The following is a 7,131-nucleotide window of genomic DNA, read 5'->3' as shown; positions in this document are numbered from 1 at the left end:
ATAATTAATTAATCTAATTAATATTAAATTAATAATATTAATTTAAATTTTAAAAGTTTAAATTTTAAAAATTAAAAATTTTTTAGATTTTAAATTTTCAAAATTTATAATTTAAAATTTAATTTTTAAATATTTAAAATTTAAATTTAAATTTTTAAATTTTAAATTTCAAAAATTTTATGTAGTGTTTCTGAGCTTTGAATAGGATTGGCTTAAATATTAGTGACTGGTCGATACATCTGGAGAATATCGAACTTAGTCAGAGTCGTTTCTGCGCAAAATGGATGCAGAAATGGACTCGACGCACTCAAATAAGCAAAACTGGAGTTTTGCCAGATTTGGGCTCCCAGAACTGGTCTTGGGTCGCCCAGAAGTTGAGTGCAGATTTGATCAGAACTGGAAGCCAATTCGGGGCCATGTTTCCGGTGCTCGGAAGTGGGTCCGAAAATTACACCTCTTGAGTATCGTTTGCGCTGACACGTGGCTGGTGGTAGGTGAGTTCCGCCCGAGCCGGATTCGGGCGCAGCACACCGCGGGCGATGGAACCAAAGGGGAGCAAACGTGCATGTTTCGGACACCCAGAAATGGGTTTAGGGTGCCTGAAAGTGGCCATTTCTGCAGGGGTAACAGAATTGCAACCTTTGTTCCTGAGGTTCATCTGACCCTATGTTCACCCTATAAATAGCTGAGGAGCATCCCTGGTGAGCTCTTTTCCTCTCTTCTTCACAGTGATCCTCTACTTTGCATTCCAACCCCTCCAAATCACTCAAATTGCTTCAAGATCCACAACTCCAAGTTTGACAGGTGCTGATTCTACAGTTCTTCAGCGACGACCTCCAGTGTTTTGGTTCGTGTGCGACGTAGGAAGGTCGGATCGCAGTGAAACTTGGTTTGCTGAATTCTAGACTGCCAAAGGAATCCAGAAGTCCTGAATTGCAGAATTTGGTTGAGGTTAGCTTGGTCGAACTCAAGTTTTACTCTGCAGTTGTGGATTTTGACAGAATTGTGGATTTTGAGCTTTTCTTGATGCCATCTTTGGAAGCAGGAGAATTTGGGACCTGAGAATCATTCTCTAATATACTCTATTGGATTTGGGACTGTCCTCACCTGAATTGGAGCTTTTTAGATGAGTTTGGACTGTGGAGTTGGGTTAATTTAGCTTAAGTGCTGAAAATTGTATTGATTGTGGCATTTTGATGGATTTTAGTGGATTCGGAAGTTCTGAGCTGGATTGTGGACCCTTGCTGGCTGAGAGGGAGTTCGGCTGAGTTTCCAGCACCTCCGAGATCTTCTTGTTGCCAGGAATTGCTTTTGAGGTGGGTTTATCATCGGTTTTGCTCCTAAGTATATATGTATAGCAAACATGTATTGTTCGACTTCGATATAGCATGTTGTAGCTCAAATTCATCGATTGGTAAAGTATGAAATCTGAATTTGGAGCATGATTCTTAATTCGAAAAATATACATGTTGGACTTGGAAATTGACTTAGGAGAAAATCCGTGTTTTGACCCGTCATATGATTCTACTACCTGATTTAGCTCTAGGAGTCGTGATTTGGTTGTATCACCGCTATTTCAGCGCGGTGGATATCCGGGGTAGTTTAGAATGCATTTACACTCGTGCTGGGACGCCGAGCTTATTTTTACAGCAGAGTCTAGGTTGTTTCCGGTTGTCGGGTGCCGCCGGGGTGGACGGTGGACCCAGATTCCTGTTTTTGGTATCAGATTGTGCCGAGGGCACGTGGGTTCGGTTTCTAGACCTATTTTGGCCCTAGCTACTTGTCTTTGGCTTGTTAGAGCCTGATTGAGCTCGACAGAGATATACTTGCATACTCGGTTGGGTAGCGCCCACGAGTGCCACTCCGGAGTCGGGCTTAGTGCATTTGCGTTGGTGTCGTTCGTGCAGGTTGGACTTGCTATCCACGGACTTGTTAGTGTGGAGGTAGCTGATTAGTTGCAACCTGGCGGGACATGTGTGTTCACAGCCTCAGGAACGGGTATGATTACAGTCTTTATTCGAGATTAGGTCTGAGTTGACACTATTCTACAGCTGGTTAGATTAGAGCATGATAGTATAGAGACAGATAGCTGTAGATTTGTTTCAGCTTTCCTTACTATTTCTTGCTTATCCCTGTAGACTTAGTGGGTGGACCGATTGTCACGCCCCGGGGTCCCCTTTTAGTTTGAAACACAGCGGAAAAGCGTTTAAATTTTTTTTTTTTTGAAAACCTGACCCCAGAGTATGCCAGATCCGCCACAAATACAGGGAATCCACTGTTCACACGGACAGAGTCTCCCCTGTATTTGCACGGCGTCGCACAAGTACAAAAGTACAAACAGTATACAACCACAACTACATGAATATACAGATAGCTATACCTTCATACATTCACCATTCACACCGTAGTTTTACATTCGATGTTTAAACAAAAGTCCACGAAAAATCTTTTGAAAACTGTTCCATACGCGAAAACTTTTATTTTTTATAAAAGCTACCACGAGGGGTAGAAAACCTTCTATTTTACCAAATCCAGAAATCCTTTTATTCCATTCATGAAAGTCCACATATTCCAATGTAATAAAAATACTGAACCATATAAACTGACTAAGTTATAACAACAGAATAGTAGGGATAAAACTAAACCGATAACCTGGGTCGGAAGCTCTATCGACCGCTACGAACGTACCTCACGTCTCGTCCCAAAACTCAACGCCTGTAATACCTGAAAAATAGTGGGGGAGGTGAGAACATGTAAACATGTCTCCCCTCCCAGTGGGTACCGCAAGCCGAAGAAGGCGAGGAGTACTCACCGGATCAGGAAGAGATAAACAACAGTATGGGTAAGTAAAATACAGTAGCAACGATAATGAACGAATGAGATATATATATGAAAGCACAACTACCGCTACTGTAATGTACAACTGCAAGCATACAAGGATATCAAAACTATAGTAGCAAGACAACTGTAAAGAAAGAACTAGAAGTATATATGCAACAACCGCTACTATAGCTATATGCGTCAACCGGACGAGAAGTCCAAAAGTACCCAATCTAAACCGCCGTGTCGGTCTAAGGACCTCAGGCAAAAGCCACTACCTGCTCACACCTGGCATGTAACCCTAGCACAAAGAGAACACCGCTGGGCTCACGGGTCGGATGTACGACCACTTTTCCGGAAAAGAACACCCTCCTGCGGGGGATCAACCCGCTGGTGTACGTGAAATGCACTCGAGCTGTGGCGATCAATGCGGATATGATCAATAGCCAAATGTCGGCAACTAGCCGACAATCACCGCCCCTCGGGGCAAGCCGACCAATAGGTCATCAAACTATAAAGAAGCACAAGAACCGACCACTCAAGTCAACTAGGATGGAACGACTCTACATCCTCTCAACTGTATGTAAGTACTGACTAATCAAGTCAACTGGGATGGAACAACTCAACATCCTACCAAAAGTATGTAGATACTGATCAATAGGTCAACTACTGTATATATGCAAGAATCGATCAACAAGTCATCTGAGTATATAATCTAGAACTACCGTCGGCCATGGCCGACAATCCTACCCCTCAGGGTACACCGACCTCAAAGGTCATCAGACGACAGAAGTCAAGAAACAGACCAACCCAATACATAATGCAACAACCGACCAACCAGGTCAACAGATATAAGATAAAAGCACCGATCAACTAGATCACCGAAACGAAGTACGAGAACCGACCAATCAGGTCACCGAAACGAAGTATAAGAATCGACCAATCAGGTCACCGAAACAAAGTACGAGAACCGACCAATCAAGTCACCGAAACAAAGTACGAGAACCGACCAATCAAGTCACCGAAACAAAGTACGAGAACCGACCAATCAGGTCACTGATATCACATATGGATAAACTACTCTACTCCTACACATGATACTAAGCATAGAAACATATGAGTAGAGTATAATAGAAACAACGGGGATGCAAGCTCAATATATAATACGAAAATAGCAACAGAAGAACAGGGATAGAAGAAATATCACCGAGCGTGCACCACTGTACCGACGTCGGATCGAAGTACCCACCTGTACAAATGCTGCGCCTGTCTCCTGACTGCAAAAGGACGTCAACCGGACCTAAGGAAGGTCCACCGGGTTAGTGTCTAACCCACAGCTAATAACCACTAGATCCACAACCTACAAGCAAACCCATGGAGATAGGTTTCCCAAACCGACGCCGTAATACGCCGGAAGTCCCGTAATCGCACGGGGACTCAGCCGGGAGCCACGAACTGTCCCGGAACATACCGACTCGAGCTACGAGTCACTAGCTGCCACTAAACATAAATAATCATGCATCATGGCAGCGAACACAACTCCTCGTGTTGAAACAATTATCGTCGGATAATCGTTTCGATTCAGGTTCCCTGAAGTGTCTAATTCGACACCGGAACCCACCATCGCTCACCCGTCATTTCCGAACTCTCGAAATGACGCAAGTGACCAGCCAACAAGGCTCAGCGACTATGCAAAAGCTCACGAAGCACCGTCGGAATAATTCCGAACCGAACCCGCGTTCCGTCGGCGGATTTCGCCGAAAAACGCACCGGAAATGCATTTCTGATCTTCGCAAGGGTCTGGGGCCTTGGACAATCAGTCCAGAGGTTATCCTCAACGAACACTTGCTGCCAACAACAGCTACGATGAACCAAAATGCATAAAAGCCCTCCTGAATACCTGAAATCGCATTATTTCATGCGATTTCGGCGCTTTTATGGTCCGAGAACGCAAACCAGAGGTCAAACAGCCAAGACGACACTCCCGCTAACTGGTCTCAGCGTGCCGGAGGCCGTGCTCACCTTTCGGAGCACTGCCGGCCACTGTGGCACGCGCACGGGCGACGCAAAATTAGTGAAACAGCGCGCACAGTAGGAAAAGCATGCTTATCTCGCTAACCAGGGGCTCGTTGACCCTAAGTGAGGTGAGCACTGTGATCAGGACTGACTGACGATCACCGTGCTCACCTCCGGAGGCATCGGAACAGCCTCAGGTCGCCGGAACAGTGAGTAGAATAGGAAACACTGCGCAGAAAGGCTGAAAACAAGCTTACCGGCCAGGGGAGAGCTAGGGTTGGCCACCGGTGGCTGGACGGCGGGCGGCCCGGCCAGGGTATGGTGCGGCTGGTCGGTGGAGTCCGGGGCACCTGCTGGCCGGCGGCGGGAGGCGGCCAGTTGCGCGGCGGAGGAGATCAACTCGATCTCTTGCTCTCGGGTTCAAAGCTTCCCGGCGGCGTGGCGGCGGTCGGAGGAGGTCGGGGCGGCGACGGTACGTCGGCGGAGGTCGAGGAGGAGGTGGTGCTCCCGACGGTGGGCGGCGGCGGCCCTCGAAGGCCGTACTGGTCCAAGCATTGTGTAACACACTGGACCTTTGCAAATTGCGAGGTTCGAGTGTTTGGATGTATTTCGAGCTTTTCCACACTTGGTGGAGGGTTGTAAAATGCTTCCCGACCCGAAAAGTTCGAAATCTGGAACTTTGGTCAAGTCCTGAGAGTTTTTACTCTCGGGGACCGGTCCCTGGAAGGAGAGACCGGTTCCCCCAGTGAGCAGTGTTGAGGCAGCCTGAGGCAACCGGTCCCTGGCAGGCGAGACCGGTTCCCGAACGCTGGTTTTTCGGGTTCGCAGCGAGAGACCGGTCCCTGCTGGGGAGAGACCGGTCCCTCTGGGCGAAAACTGCCCAGACCGGGCTGATGTATTTTTGGATTTTTGAGGGGCCTCTTGGGATTTTGTTACAATAGAGGGTCTATATGACCCCTCCACTCTCTCCTCTCCCCATTTCTCTCCTCTCAACCCTCTCTACACCCTTGATAGAGAAGAAGAAGGAGAAGGAGAAGAATGAGGGAAGGAGAAGAAGTTTGGAGCATTTGAGGACTTGGAGCATCTCCCTCACCCTCTCTTCTTCCTTGGTGCTTGGAGCTTGGACTTGGAGCTTGCAAGAGTGAAGATTTTCACCCATTGAGCTTGGATTGAAGCTTCTTTGAGGTTGGTAGCCCTTTCTCTCCATCTAGACTTTGGATTTGAGATTTTTCTTGTGATGAAACCCTAGTTTTGAGATTTAGGGTTTGATTTTGGGCATTTTTGATCTAGGGTTTTGGACCTAAATTAGTTGGTTTAGAACCTTCCTTGGGATTGGTTTGGAAGGGTTCTAGCTCTCTTTTGAAGCTTTGGAAGAGATTTCTACTCTTGAGGTGAGTTTTGCCCCTTTATGCTCCTAGGTTAATGTTTGATGTTATAGGATGGTCGTAATGCCCTCGTATCTCTTCGCTGATTACTTTTAGGGTATCTTGAGGCTCGTGGACAACTCCGTTCGGCGAATTGAAGGAGCACGCGACGGTTCGGTGGGTTTGACCTAGCCTATGATATGAGAAATGCTCATATTTGGCAAATATGTTTCGTAAACTTGAAATTCATGCATTTCCTTGTTAAATGTATTTAATATGAATTTTAGAATGTTTAACATGCATATGTTATGTATAGTGAAAATTTAGACCTCTATGTGGTAGAGTGCATGCATGGGAGACTTCGCATTCTGTTTATGTTTGGGAACCATGATCCTTATTATGTAAATGAACCTTGCTTCATGCATTTAACCTATATGCCAATTGTGATCTTAGGGATTTTAGAGGCCTACAGAAGGCTTGAGAACTTGGACTATTTGAGATTGGGCCAATGTCATAAAGAGGCATGGGGCCCGGGCTAAAGTGAACCTAGTTAATTGGATTACGGGACATGAATTGGGCATGATTAGTCGTGATGCTTAAGTGTCATAAAGAGGCACTAAGCGACGGTGTGCGTTGGAGCGTCACTTTGAGACTTCGGACTAGATCCTTGGGATGCTAGTGGCCTTGCCATGTGAGAGGCTCGAGAGTAGAGTACTTGAGACTTTGACCTTGCTTGCTTGCCATTTGTGCTCATTCGCACATGCTTGTGAGGGTCGCTCCCTACAAGCCGGCACTCCGGAGTTAGCCTACGCGACTTTTGTTCGCTCGTGCGGTATTGAGAAGCCTACGGGGTCGAGTGGGACAGACACATTCCATGAGTAGGGATGTTGCGCTACCACAGGCACTTAGGCGGCACAAGCTGGACTACCTT

Source organism: Ananas comosus, linkage group 10 (genome assembly GCF_001540865.1).
Source record: "Ananas comosus cultivar F153 linkage group 10, ASM154086v1, whole genome shotgun sequence".
Lineage (NCBI taxonomy): Eukaryota > Viridiplantae > Streptophyta > Magnoliopsida > Poales > Bromeliaceae > Ananas > Ananas comosus.
The sequence above is the reverse complement of the archived record's forward strand: the minus strand, read 5'-3'. Positions refer to the sequence as shown.